The sequence below is a fragment of the Centroberyx gerrardi genome, chromosome 14 (genome assembly GCF_048128805.1).
Source record: "Centroberyx gerrardi isolate f3 chromosome 14, fCenGer3.hap1.cur.20231027, whole genome shotgun sequence".
NCBI lineage: Eukaryota > Metazoa > Chordata > Actinopteri > Beryciformes > Berycidae > Centroberyx > Centroberyx gerrardi.
This window is the reverse complement of record NC_136010.1, coordinates 2,234,765-2,249,764: the sequence shown is the minus strand read 5'-3', so window position 1 is coordinate 2,249,764 and position 15,000 is coordinate 2,234,765. Positions and strand designations below refer to the sequence as shown.

Sequence of the window (15,000 nt, the reverse complement as noted above, 5' to 3'; positions counted from 1 at the left end):
GTATGAGCAGTGGCTTTCAGTTAGTGCTGATCTTTGGTGACGTCACCTGGCACGAGATCAGCCAATAGCAGATGGCAATTTCAGTAGCATGCTTTTTGCCATTAGATGTCAGGCTTTACACAGATTTGGGTTTGGGGTTTAGTTCCTCTTTAAACGGTAACAGGAGTGCATTCATCAGGTATTTTACAGCAGATAGAAGTCGCTTAGAAATGAAGACAACAACTATCCATTTTGCAACAGAAAGTAAGTCCATGGGAATATGCAGGACAGTAAATACATAATATGATCTGATGCTGACTTTACTCCTTATCAAAGTAAAGCTCTATGCTGATGATACTGTCCTCGTCTTCATCCTCATCTCTCTTTTCTCCTTGAGCTCACTCTCCTTCTTCCCCCGAGCAAACTTAAGTTTTGCTTTTTCTCCAGTACGAATATAAATATTAATTATAATGATGATCACAATAACAATGTAATTCTTTTGGAAAGAGCTATTTAGATTTAGACAATTTGCGATATTTAAAATGGATTTCCCCAAACATAAAAAAAAAATCAATGATTGCAATGAAAGAGTCATCCAGCAACTGAATGATTGTTTTCAAAAGGCATGATATTGGATCACAAGAAATGGTAACACCACAGACATGATTTTTTACTCGTAAAAAAAATTAAATTATTAAAAAATCAGAAATTCATTAAGCTCTCAAATTTGTGGGAAAATAATGGTAAGATGCTGCTAAATGCACTACCATGAAGTTTTAACTCAAATCTGAAAGAGAGATTTTTGACATTTTCTCACACACGTATGTTTTTCCTCCTCACCTCTCCTTTCTCCTTCTTGTCTTTCTTGTCCTTCTTCCCCTCCCCTCCTCCTGCGCCCTTCTTCTCCACCCACAGCTCGGATTTCTCCACCAGCGTTCGGAGGCGATCCAGATCCGCCTTGATCAGCTTGTAGTTCTCCACATCCTGAGCCGAGATCAGCAGCTGGACCTGCAGGCGGACAGACAGCCGGTTTGGAGGACTGAGTATTCGGTATTGGGTGGATGTTTTTTATCCAACATTACAGTAAGGTGAGTGCATACATTTTTAGCATGGGTGGAAATGGTCGCATAACACTGGCAGTGTTAGTGTCTTGCTCTATCCATTGAGTTATAGAACCACTTGAATTATTTGAATAATTATCTTCAAAATGAATATTAGGAATAAATCGATGTGGTGAATATATATAAACGGACATTTGTTTTAATTTTTTACTTTTTGTAAACTGCTTTAACAATATTGTTTTTGTTCAAAACTCATGCCAATAAAGTAATTCAAGTGAGAGAGAAAAAGAAATAATACAGAGAGGAGGAAGAGTTGGATAGCGAGACATTTTACTGTCAGAATGCTCTTGCTTGAATTGACTTTGTTTTACTTAGTAATGTATTCACTATTTACTTTGTTGTTAGATGAATTGTATCTTTTTTAGTTCATTGTTCTTAGATACTTTGGCAATATTGTTTGTATGACATTCATGCCAATAAAGCATGTTGAATTGAAAAATTGAATTGAATTGACATAAAGAGAGAGAGAGGGAGAGAGACATGAATCACTCACCCAGTGGCCAAAACAGAAACATCTGATGGTTCCTGAGTTTAAACTTGTCAAATATAAATGTGTTTATGTGTATATTGTGTATGTAGTGTGTGTGTATGTATGTGTGTGTGTGTGTGTGTGTGTGTGTGCGTACCTGTTTGAAGGTGTGCAGCACCTCCTGTCTCTGGCTGAAGTGTTTGAACAGCAGCTGCAGCGCCCCGGACACCAGCGGAGGATAGTCGTGCATGGTGAGGTGGATCAGCACCCGCAGGAACATACGCCCCCCCTCATCATCCACCTCCAGGATGCTGTTCCCCTTCCTGCTCACACACACACACACACACACACACACACACACACACACACACACAGTTTCTTTAACCGTCCCCAACAGTTGATAAAGTGATTATCAACAGTGCTGCAGGTAGTTATAAAGAACTACAATAAACATAAGATTTATTGAACAGTGTAATGGTGTTGAACGTACCCCACTCCAAACATGGCCTCCGCCTGCTCTCCAATGTGCTGCAGGTTGATGGTGGCTGCAGAGGGACAAACAGATTTATAACCAACAGGACTGACTGTCTGACTGACTGACTGACTGACTGACTGACTGTTTGACTGACTGACTGACTGACTGTTTGACTGACTGACTGACTGACTGTTTGACTGACTGACTGACTGACTGACTGTCTGACTGACTGACTGTCTGACTGTCTGACTGACTGTCTGACTGTCTGACTGACTGACTGACTGACTGACTGACTGACTGTCTGACTGACTGTTTGACTGACTGACTGTTTGACTGACTGACTGACTGTCTGACTGACTGTCTGACTGTCTGACTGACTGACTGACTGACTGACTGACTGACTGACTGTCTGACTGTCTGACTGACTGACTGACTGTCTGACTGACTGTCTGACTGACTGTCTGACTGTCTGACTGTCTGACTGACTGTCTGACTGACTGACTGACTGACTGTCTGACTGACTGTTTGACTGACTGACTGTTTGACTGACTGACTGACTGTCTGACTGACTGTCTGACTGTCTGACTGACTGACTGACTGACTGTCTGACTGACTGACTGACTGTCTGACTGTCTGACTGTCTGACTGACTGACTGTCTGACTGACTGTCTGACTGTCTGACTGTCTGACTGACTGTCTGACTGACTGACTGACTGTCTGACTGACTGACTGTCTGTCTGACTGACTGACTGTCTGACTGACTGACTGACTGACTGACTGTCTGACTGACTGACTGTCTGACTGTCTGTCTGACTGACTGTCTGACTGACTGTCTGACTGTCTGACTGACTGTCTGACTGACTGACTGACTGTCTGACTGACTGACTGTTTGACTGACTGACTGACTGTCTGACTGACTGACTGACTGACTGTCTGACTGACTGTTTGACTGACTGACTGTTTGACTGACTGACTGACTGTCTGACTGACTGTCTGACTGTCTGACTGACTGACTGACTGACTGTCTGACTGACTGACTGACTGTCTGACTGTCTGACTGACTGACTGTCTGACTGACTGTCTGACTGTCTGACTGTCTGACTGACTGTCTGACTGACTGACTGACTGTCTGACTGACTGACTGTCTGTCTGACTGACTGACTGTCTGACTGACTGACTGACTGACTGACTGTCTGACTGACTGACTGTCTGACTGTCTGTCTGACTGACTGTCTGACTGACTGTCTGACTGTCTGACTGACTGTCTGACTGACTGACTGACTGTCTGACTGACTGACTGGAATGAAAACTGGTTTTATCCTGTTACATCACATTTAGCATATTTAGCATATTCATGTTCCAACATGGAAAAACAACACATTGTGGGAGATTGTGTTCTTGTTTTTCATGGATTATTGATCTTTGCATTCAGAGCTTTAAAATGACATATTACTTATTAAGGGTCAATACATTTGTTTCATTGAATTACTGAATCATGCATGCAAACAATGCAAACATGCATTTCATTAAACTTCTCCTGATGTAAAAGAGTTTTGCTGTAAAGGAAAATGAGTCTGGATTCATGGCGATTGGTCACATTTCATATCGTCATGTCTGCGCTGACAAATAACCAAGACTAGCATGCTGTATCATATAATACAATGAGTAGTTTCTGCCAAGTGACCTGATTGGTCGAAGCCTCATTCCAACCCAGCAGATAATTCCCATAATGCACGTCTGGCCCTGTTTATTGTCAGCTGTTGTGGTAACTAGAGAACCGGTTGGCGATCTTTCTTGTTTTCTCCTGTTTTTTATTCTCATGTCTCTGGTATTAATGCTGTAATATACTGTACAGTTACTGCAGTGTAGTTAGCTGGGCTCTACCTGTTGTTTCCATGGTGACGGGGACGTCTGCCAGCAATGGGACAAATAACAACACACACCTTTATCATAAACAGCTTGATGTATGCATGTGTGTGTGTGTGTGTGTGTGAATGAGAAAGAGAGAAGGAGAGGGTGTAAGTGTGTAAGTGTGTGTGTGTGTGTGTGTGTGTGTACCTGCTTGCTCCATATTGGTAGTGGCGTCAGCATCAGCCATGGGATAAACATCCACAAACTCTTTCTTAAAGACGGACAGCAGGAAGGAGAGGCGATAATCCAGACGAACGTTTAGGATGAACTGATGAGAGAGAGAGAGAGAGAGAGAGAGAGAGAGAGAGAGAGAGAGAGAGAGAGAGAGAGAGAGAGAGAGAGAGAGAGAGATTAGTTCAGTTAGAGCTACAATACGCAACTTTTTCACATTAAAATACCAGTAAATCAACAGGATAGATGATCAGTCTGTGTTCAGGCTTAGTTAATTTGTAATATCTACAGTATCTCAAGGTATTATCTAGGTTTAGTTTAGTTTAATTTAGTATAGGTTAGTGTAGTATAGATTAGTTATTAAGTTAGTTACTTGTAATATTTCCAGTATCGTGTCTATGCAATTTAGTTTAGTTAACTCTTCTGGTGTTCAACACTTTGTAACTTCTACATAAATAAAATTATTATTATTATTATTATTATTATTATTATTATTATTATTATAACTACTTTAGTAGTTAACTAAACTAAAGTTAGTTAAGTTAGTTACCTATAACATCTCTAGTATCTTCTCTAGTGTAATTTATCATTAGATATACTACTGCGTTACCTGTAATATCTCCAGTATCTTGTGTATATTAATTTAGTTTAACTAGTTATATAAGTAAGTTACCTGTAATATCTCCAGTATCTTGTGTATATTAGTTTAGTTAACTAGTTATATAAGTAAGTTACCTGTAATATCTCCAGTATCTTGTGTATATTAGTTTAGTTTAGTTAACTAGTTATATAAGTAAGTTACCTGTAATATCTCCAGTACCTTGTGTATATTAGTTTAGTTTAGTTAACTAGTTATATAAGTAAGTTACCTGTAATATCTCCAGTACCTTGTGTATATTAGTTTAGTTTAGTTAACTAGTTATATAAGTAAGTTACCTGTAATATCTCCAGTATCTTGTGTATATTAGTTTAGTTTAGTTAACTAGTTATATAAGTAAGTTACCTGTAATATCTCCAGTATCTTGTGTATATTAGTTTAGTTTAGTTAACTAGTTATATAAGTAAGTTACCTGTAATATCTCCAGTATCTTGTGTATATTAGTTTAGTTTAGTTAACTAGTTATATAAGTAAGTTACCTGTAATATCTCCAGTATCTTGTGTATATTAGTTTAGTTAACTAGTTATATAAGTAAGTTACCTGTAATATCTCCAGTATCTTGTGTATATTAATTTAGTTTAGTTAACTAGTTATATAAGTAAGTTACCTGTAATATCTCCAGTATCTTGTGTATATTAATTTAGTTTAGTTAACTAGTTATATAAGTAAGTTACCTGTAATATCTCCAGTATCTTGTGTATATTAATTTAGTTTAGTTAACTAGTTATATAAGCAAGTTACCTGTAATATCTCCAGTATCTTGTGTATATTAATTTAGTTTAGTTAACTAGTTATATAAGTAAGTTACCTGTAATATCTCCAGGATCTTGTGTATATTAGTTTAGTTAACTAGTTATATAAGTAAGTTACCTGTAATATCTCCAGGATCTTCAGCTTGGTGTCCATCACTGTCAGGTCCATCTTGTCTATACTGTCTTTACTGGCTCTCTGTCCATCAAGCGCAAGCCCCGCCCCCAGCCCCGCCCCTCTGGCCCCCGCACCGCCGAATATGGACTGCTTCCTGTTCAGGACATGGTGGACATAATCTGACCCATCCCATGTATGGAGCGCTTCACATTCTTCCCTTCAGAGAGAGAGAGAGAGAGAGAGAGAGAGAGAGAGAGAGAGAGAGAGAGAGAGAGAGAGAGAGAGAGGGAGAGAGAGAGAGAGAGAGACAGAGAGACAGAGAGAGAGAAAGAGACAGAGAGAGAGACACACAGAGACACAGAGAGAGAGAGAGAACAAGAGAGACAGAGACATGTTGAATAACATCTTTGATTTACATTGACTGTTTCATTTAGCAATATTGTTTTCAACATTCATGCCAATAAGCTTGTCAAATTAAAATTGAAATTTAGACAGAGGGAGAGAGTATGTGATGAATTCCCATTATACATTATATTAAGATATTATGGGAATAACGTTGAGAAAATAGACCTAAGCCATCATCACTAAACAGAACTCCTACATTGACAGGGTTGAGCCATCGTCATGGGGTAAGAGTCATATGTATGCAGGGCTGGGTAAACAGAGTCCTATATATGTAGGGTTGGGTAAACAGAGCCCTATATGTTCAGGGTTGGGTAAACAGAGTCATATATATGCAGGGTTGGGTAAACAGAGCCCTATATGTTCAGGGTTGGGTAAACAGAGTCCTATATGTTCAGAGTTGGGTAAACAGAGTCCTATATGTTCAGGGTTGGGTAAACAGAGCCCTATATGTTCAGGGTTGGGTAAACAGAGCCCTATATGTTCAGGGTTGGGTAAACAGAGCCCTATATGTTCAGGGTTGGGTAAACAGAGTCCTATATGTTCAGGGTTGGGTAAACAGAGCCCTATATGTTCAGGGTTGGGTAAACAGAGCCCTATATGTTCAGGGTTGGGTAAACAGAGCCCTATATGTTCAGAGTTGGGTAAACAGAGCCCTATATGTTCAGGGTTGGGTAAACAGAGCCCTATATGTTCAGGGTTGGGTAAACAGAGCCCTATATGTTCAGGGTTGGGTAAACAGAGCCCTATATGTTCAGGGTTGGGTAAACAGTACCTGACCCGTCGTCGTGGAACAGCAGCCCTGTGTGAGCCGGGTTGGGGATGCAGTCGATGATGCCCAGCAGGGTTCTGGTGAGTCTGAGCAGCTCAAAGAAACTGTAGAAACCAAAGTAGATCAGATGCCTGGCCAGACTCACCACCTGGAGGAGGAGGAGGAGGAGAGAGAGAGAGAGAGAGAGAGAGAGAGAGAGAGAGAGAGAGCAAAAGAAAGAAGAAAAGAGAAAATATCAATAGTGAACATGTAAAGCAAATAAATGGGGAAAGGGGATCAAGTTGTATATTACCCTCATATTAGTTAGCTAGCTCTCTAGTTAGTTAGCTAGCTTTCTCTTTCACCTAGGCTAGACTCTGGTAGCTAGTGATAATGGGCCAAAATGGGCTAAGAACTGATATCGTTGAATATGTTTTTCAGTCAGTATCTGTAGAGTTTCACACCCCGAGTGTTCAAGTCAATAGAGGTTATCCAACAGGTTTTTCACAACCCATAGAGGAAACATTCCCTTCAATGTAGAAGGAAAGATGAGGAACAGAGTCTCTGTCTTCCTCTCTCTCTCCCTCTCTTCCTCCTTCTTTCTATTTCACAACAAGAGAAGAAGAAGAGCGACAGTGGACCGACCTCGTACGTGAGTTTGTTCTTCTCCTCGTTGTGGAAGGGCAGCTCGTCGTTCAGGACGTTGTTGAGGTATTCCTCCATGAACGCCATGGTGTTGGAGAACCGGTTCTTCTTGTTGTCTCTGCTGTCATCCATGTTGGAGTCATAACTGAGGATTAAAAACATAATTAAAGAATTAAAATGATAAAATAATAGCAATATATTCCTCCTTAAAACCATGGTGCAGAATCGTTTCTTCTTCTTGATGTTTCTGCTGTCATTACCTTGGATAAATAACACTATAATTGTTAAACTGAGAATTGTAAATTTCACATTGTTAGCTAATTCTCCATATCATAATGTCCACCTATTTAACCATAAAATAGCAAAAACAAAAAAGACAAAATGTTTTACTTTCTTGTACTTGTAAAAATCCCATTAGTTTTACTTCCTGGAAAACAGTGAATCTTTAGCTGTTATTTCATAGCGCACAAGAAGGCATAAATAAAAATTCCAACCAATAAAACATTACAGATTGTAACAGAAAGTAAGTCCATGGAATATACAGTACAGTAAATAAATAATATGTGAAACTGACTTCAGCTGTCTTTACTCCCTATCAAACTAAAGCTCTATGCTGACGATACTGTCCTCGTCTTCATCCTTCAACATCCTGTTTCAACCAGAAAGAGCAAGATGCTCTCAAAAGGCCGTTTCAGAGTGACTTTAAAAGCAATCCACAATTGGTAAAATTGTGTTTCATAAATTGCTCATCAATACTGATCACCCAACATCTGTACTTGTTTTGAAAGGGTTATGGAGGCTTCAGCGCTGTACCTAACATCACCATCCGACCTAATATCACAGTATAAGGCGGCGGCCACACTGATCCGTCTATCTGTCAGTCTGTCAATCTGTCAGCGTCCGTTCAGCAATCAGAGGCGTTCCTACGTTTGTTCTGTAGAAACTAGCGGCGAACACAGAGACGACGGTCCGACCGAAACAAAGATAAAACAGAGAAAGCCTGGTGGAGCGTTGGGATGACTGGAGGTTTTCAGATCAGTTTCTGATTGAGTTTATACAGTAGAGTCTGTTTCTTCTGTTTTCTATCAAGCAGCTCCGTTATGAGCAAAGCTTCCTGTTCTTCTGCCTCGCCGCCATGTTGACGCTCAGAACAAACCAACACACACACACCTATCAGCAATAATTCTGTTTTCTGATGGATCAGCGTGGCCACTCGCTTAAAATGACCTCCAGCTTGTTATTGCTGTAACATTAAAATCTACCGACTCTTTGATGGTGATGGAGGGTGGGGATCTCGGGTCCAGAGGCCGGGCGAACTTGACGGGCGTCACCAGCTCCTGCGGGTCGCGGTCGACGTGCGCTGTGCAGCATGAGGCGGCAGAAGGAGGCGCGCAGGTCGAACGGCAGCGTCTCGTCCATCATGCACAGAAGATCAGCTCCACATCCAGCTGCTTGGAGATCTCATCTATAGCCAGGTACTGACGGTCCAGACACATCCGGGCATACAGCTTCAACTGGTACCTGAGAGGGGGGGGGGGGAGAGAGAGAGAGAGAGAGAGAGGAGGGGAGAGGGGGGAGGGGGAGAGAGAGGGGGGGGGGAGAGGGGGAGAGAGAGAGAGAGAGGGAGGGGGGGGAGACAGAGGGAGAGAGAGAGAGAGAGAGGGAGAGGGGGGGGAGAGAGAGGGGAGAGAGAGGGGGAGAGAGAGAGAGAGGGGGGGGGAGAGAGAGGGAGAGAGGGGGGGGGAGAGAGAGAGAGAGGGAGAGAGGGAGAGAGGGAGAGGGGGGGAGAGAGAGAGAGAGGGAGAGAGGAGGGGAGAGGGGGGGAGGGGGAGAGAGAGGGGGGTGGGAGAGGGAGAGAGAGAGAGAGAGAGAGACACCGAGAGAGAGAGAGAGAGGGGGAGAGAAAGAGAGGGGAGAGAGAGAGAGAGGGGGAGAGAGAGGGGGGGTAGAGAGAGAGAGAGAGAGAGAGGGAGAGAGAGGGGGGGGGAGAGAGAGAGAGAGAGGGAGAGGGGGGGGGGAGAGGGAGAGAGAGAGAGTGGGAGAGGGGGAGAGAGAGAGAGAGAGAGAGGAGAGAGAAAGGCAAAAATAAAAAGACCAAATTACATACTGTATGTCGTTTTGTATTTTGCGTGAAAACAATGAAAATGTACAGTTAGCAGAGGTGGAGACTCGAGTCACATGACTTGGACTCGAGTCATATTTGTAACTGTTTGAGACTTGACTTGATGCATGAAGAGAAGACTTGAGACTTGACTGACTTGTACTTTAAGTTGAAACTGATTATAGAAATCAAACTCATGATGCTCTTACCAAGTTTTTATCCTATTAAAACCATATTGCATTGAAAAGTCCTAGATATTTAGTTTTCTTTAAGATATTAAATTGATACTGGACTCTTGATTTGTTCTGACTTGACTTGCTGTTCTACATTTAGACTTGAGACTTGACGTTAATGACTTGGACTTGACTTGGTAATCTACATTTAGACTTGGGACGTCTTTTTCCTTGGATTTTCTTTTGATGAAGTTTACATTGCTTGTTTGCAAGAGTCTTATTTCTCAGAATTTATTTCTCAGAATCTTATTAACTCTACCTCATGATAACCGTTGATTCAGCTGTTAATCCTTCTTCTAGCCACTGTGTTGAGTGTGAAGATCATTTTGTGCGTGTAATATGTAATGTGTGTGTGTGTGTGTGTGTGTGTGTGTGTGGTGTGTGTGTGTGTCAGCCTGTCTGTCTACCTGTAGTAAGTCAGTACGTTCTCGTCGTGAGCGTTGCCCTGTCTCGCCTCCTTGAGCCAGCTGTCTGATGCTCTTCTCCTGTCTCTCATTGGTCTTGTCTGTCCACACCAGCCACACCTACAGGAAGTGACAACACAGGAAGTGACAACACAGGAAGACACAGAAGCAGATCAAATAGAGACCACCTCTCCTGGTTCTGTCTGTTAAAGCCAGCCACAACTACAGGGAGAGTAACAGCCACAAAAACCACTGGTCAAATAACATTACAGTACATAGAATTAGAGTAGATAGATAGGAAACCTGCCTGTCCTCATTAACCATATCTGTAAACACAACTGAGGTAAAGACCCACAATCATACAGCTATTATTAATTCATTTATTTAGCCTTTATTTATAGTAAAATATGTACAATAAAAAAGATCACAATTCTTGCATAAGACTGTGGATAACTTGAACTGACTTAACTGATTTAACTGAATTAAAGCGATAAATCTTCTCCTCGCCTTCACTAGCTGTTCTTGCGAACAGCGTTTTGTCAGTGACACGAACAGGAAGCCGGACATGACAGGCAGACAGGAGACTTCCTGGCTTACTGCAGACAGACAGATGGAAACAGAGGCGGCGGCAGATGTTCGTACCTCGTCCTCGTCTCCGTAGTCGTCCATCCCCAGGTATTCTCCCTGAACGCCGCCGGGCGCCGCCTCTTTGGGGACGCGGCGTCTGGAGGAGGGAAACACGAAGAAAGAGCCCGTGAAATGAAAAATCGTTTTTTTTTTACATTTTGTTGATGTTGCTGGACTTAGTGTTCACCTGTTCACCTGTTCACCTGTTCACCAACACAGCCCCAACATGACAAAATGTTGATTTGGAGAAATTGAATATCAAAATCAACAGAGCGTCTCTTTCTGGTAAACATTTCTGTTTCTGACTCTTCCTGCACTCGGGGGCGGAGACAAACATTTAATCCAATCAAATTCTGATAACTCCAAATCCATCTTTCCCTCCACCCCTCCATCCCCCCATCCCTCCGTCCCTCCATCCCCCCATCCCCTCCGTCCCTCCATCCCCCCATCCCTCCGATCCCTCACCCCTCCACCCCTCCGCCCTCCCCTCCTCTCTGTTTTGATGAGGATGTCCTGGTTCTTGGGGTCCAGGACACATTACAGATGAGCTCCTGTGTGACGGGGATCGCCACGTTGTTGGACACACACAGATCTGACAGGTAGTCCAGAAACCTGGGGAGACACACACACACACGCATACACACACACACACACACACACACACACACGCATACACACACACCTCACACACACCACACACACACACACACACACACACACGATAAGACACCAAGAAGAACTCACTGATAAAAAGGGAGAAATCTAAAAAGGACTGAGATTTATTTACAGAAGGTGCAGAAGGTCCCTCCTCCCTCTCTCCTTCCCTCCTCCCTCCCTCCCTCCTCCCATCCTTCCCCCCTCCCCTCCCTCCTCATCCTTCCTCCCTCCTCCCTTCCTCCCTCCCTCCTCCCTCCTCCCCCTCCTCCCTCCCTCCTCCCCTCCTCCCTCTCTCCTTCCCTCCCTCCTTCCTCCCTCCTTCCCTCCTCCCTCCCTCCTTCCTCCCTCCCTCCTTCCCTCCTCCCTCTCTCCTTCCCTCCTCCCTCCCTCATCCTCCCTACAGAAGATGCAGAAGGTCCTTGCCTCCCTCCTTCCTCCCTCCCACCCTTCCTCCCCTCCTCCCTCCCTCCTCCCTCCTCCCTCTCTCCTTCCTCTCCCTCCCCTCCTCCCTCCCTCCCCTCCCTCCCTCCCTCCCTCCCTCCCTCCCTCCTCACCTGGGCTCTCGGTTGCGGGCGGACCAGGCTGACGAAGGTCTCCACCTCGGTCTTGGTGATGTGTTTCTCCAGCAGTTTGCGGTTGTTGTGCAGCAGAGCGGTCGATGGTGTCTTCAGCCAGGATGTCGTATCGATCTGACTCTGCATCACTCCGAACTGCTTCGCTATGTGCTCCTGAGGGGGGGGGGGGGGGGGGGGGGGGAGACTTATTCACTTTCTGTGTCATCACTTTCCTTTATATTGGTCCTATGAACCACTGAATTGAAATGAGAGAGAGATGGAGGGGGAAAGAGAGAGAGAGATGAAGAGGAAGAGACTGTCCCATTTTATTGCTTTTCAACATTATAAAATGTTCTTTTTGGTTGTAATAATACAGAAGTAAGGGAGAAGAAAGAAAGAAAGAAAGAGAAAGAAAGAAAGAAAGAAAGAATATAGAAGAAATGCAAGAAATGGAGAAAGAAACATAACTCAAGAAAGGACGAGAGAAAAAGAAAGACAAAGAAATAACGAAGAGAAGAAAGAAAGAAAGTCTTCAGAATCCCCATCATCATCATCTTCCTCATCACCACTACCATACTCTCCTCCTCTCCCCTCTCCCCCCTCCTCTCTCCTCCTCTCCCTCTCCCTCCTCGTCCTCCTCTTCCTCCTCCTCCTCTCCCTCCTCCTCTTCTTCCTCTCCCTCCTCCTCCTCCTCCTCGTCCCCTCTCCTCCTCCACCTCCTCCTCCTCCTCTTCCTCTCCCTCCTCCTCCTCTTCCTCCCTCTCCTCCTCCCTCCCTCCTCTCCCTCCTCCTCTTCCTCCTCCTCTTCCCCCTCTCCCTCCTCCCCCCCTCCTCCTCTCCTCCTCCTCTCCTACCTCCTCCCTCTCCTCCTCCACCTCCTCCTCCTCTTCTTCCTCTCCCTCCTCCTCTTACTCCTCCTTCTCCTCTTCTCCCTCTCCCTCCTCATCTCCCACCTCCTCCTCCTCCCTCTTCCTCCTCTCCCTCCTCCTCTTCCTCCTCTCCCTCTCCCTCCTCGTCCTCCTTCTCCTCACTCTCCTCCCCCTCCTCCCCCTCCTCCTCCTCTTCTTCCTCTCCCCCTCCTCCTCCTCCTCCTCTCCCACCACCTCCCTCTCCTCCTCCACCTCCTCCTCTTCCTCCCCCTCCTCCTCCTCCTCCTCCTCGTCCCTCTCCTCCTCCTCTCCCACCTCCTCCTCTTCCTCTCCCCCTCCTCCTCCTCTCCCCCCACTCCCCCTCCTCCTCCTCTCCCTCCTCCTCTCTTCCCTCTCTCTCTCCTCCTCCTCTCCCCCCACTCCCTCTCCTCCTCCCTCCCTCCTCTTCCTCCTCTCCCTCCTCATCTCCCCCCTCTCCCTCCTCCTCCTCCTCCTTGTCCATCTCTTCCTCCTCCCTCTCCTCCTCCTCTCTCTCCTCCTCCTCCTCTCCCCCCACTCCCTCTCCTCCTCCCTCCTCCTCTTCCTCCTCTCCCTCCTCATCTCCCCCCTCTCCCTCCTCCTCCTCCTCCTTGTCCATCTCTTCCTCCTCCCTCTCCTCCTCCTCTCCCACCTCCTTCCCTCTCCTCCTCATCTCCCCCCTCTCCCTCCTCCTCCTCCTCCTTGTCCATCTCTTCTCCTCCTCTCCTCCTCCTCTCCCTCTCCTCCTCCTCCTCCTCCTCTTCCTCACCTGTTCTTCCGGTAGTCTTCCTGGGAAGTGGCGCAGGACTCTGTAGCAGAGGCGGAGCATGTACTGGTACGGAGCGTTCTTCTGGTCCGCCAGCTCCTCCAGCCGCAGCAGAGGCCCCTCCCCCCCTTGTCCTTAAAGGAGCCTTCAGGATGCCAAAGATCTGACACACCACACACACACACACACACACACACACACACAAACGTTTAGAGTGAAAGTACAGACTACAGGTTGGTTGGTTAGAGTTAGGGCTAGGGGTATTTACTGGCCGTCCATCCCAGTCTGTTGGTCTAGATCAGTGGTTCTCAACCTTTTTGGCTTGTTACCCTTTAAAATGAAGTGCTGTTGTCATGTGATATTCATGTTTCACTTCAGTTCCTGAGTTTATCTAAGACTGTGATCTTAGATAAACTCAAAACCGGATTGTCATCAAGCTAAAAAACGAGGCTGTTTTTCCTCATTCTGAAAACTTGTCATTCTGGAGATGAGAGGTTTTCACCCGACAGCGATGATATGCAGAGAGGTGAACAGTTCAACTAAAGAATGATTTTCCCTTTTCAGGCTGTTCCATTGGATTATCAGAGGAGGCAGTGAGGCTGAAAACTATTCAGTGTTTCACAAGAAAAAAGCAGAAATTTGAGAAAAAATCTGAAATATGTGTAGTAGAAATATGTATTTTTCTTATCCCATAAATCATCTCGGGACCCCCCGGAAATTATCTTGCGACTACCTGGGGGATCCCGACCCCCATGTTAGAACCACCGGTCTAGGGCTATGGACAGGTCAGAGTTAGAGGTTAGGGCTCAGTCTATCTGCTGGATCCTACCTGTTTGAGGATGTTCTGTTCCCTCATGAGTTTCTGCCTCTCTCGGTTGGCCTTGGTCATGACGACGTCCAGGACCGGCTGGCCGCTGTTGGTGACATCAGCCACGAAGAAAACCACGTCCTCCAGCAGCTTGATGGCAAACCTGTATGAACAGAAACATTATTGTACGTTATCTAGAAAACATACTGTAGTCTGATTAAATTACAGAGAAAAAACATGTTTTAACAGCTTAATGACAAACTGAGAAAAATTAGATCAGGGTATAAATGACCAACAGGGAATAATATACAGTATATAAGAGGACTGTAGCCTGTTAAACCACAAAGAAAACCAAAGCTTCTAGCACTTAATGGGAAACCAGAGACAGAAAGAATATTATATATCATGTGTATAATATCTAACCTGGATAAAACACAAAGAAAACCATGTTAACTAGCAGCCTGACAACAAATAAAACATATAAGTCCGTAATACCCACCCATAATAAAACAA

At 44.7% G+C, this 15,000-nt stretch overlaps 1 pseudogene across 1 annotated transcript in view; it reads right to left on the bottom strand.

Moving 5' to 3' along the window:
* Positions 1-15,000, bottom strand: part of LOC139923121 (inositol 1,4,5-trisphosphate-gated calcium channel ITPR3-like) — a 41,858-nt pseudogene that overhangs the window by 26,275 nt on the left and 583 nt on the right. The window contains exons 2-15 of the transcript XR_013507146.1: positions 14,509-14,650; positions 13,683-13,842; positions 12,027-12,200; positions 11,309-11,427; positions 10,831-10,912; positions 10,192-10,308; positions 8,717-8,971; positions 7,451-7,595; positions 6,830-6,974; positions 5,656-5,869; positions 4,103-4,223; positions 2,060-2,114; positions 1,727-1,892; positions 820-987 (exon numbers count right to left, since the gene is read on the bottom strand). The product of XR_013507146.1 is annotated as an inositol 1,4,5-trisphosphate-gated calcium channel ITPR3-like (transcript). The remainder of the gene's footprint in view (positions 1-819; positions 988-1,726; positions 1,893-2,059; positions 2,115-4,102; positions 4,224-5,655; positions 5,870-6,829; positions 6,975-7,450; positions 7,596-8,716; positions 8,972-10,191; positions 10,309-10,830; positions 10,913-11,308; positions 11,428-12,026; positions 12,201-13,682; positions 13,843-14,508; positions 14,651-15,000) is intronic.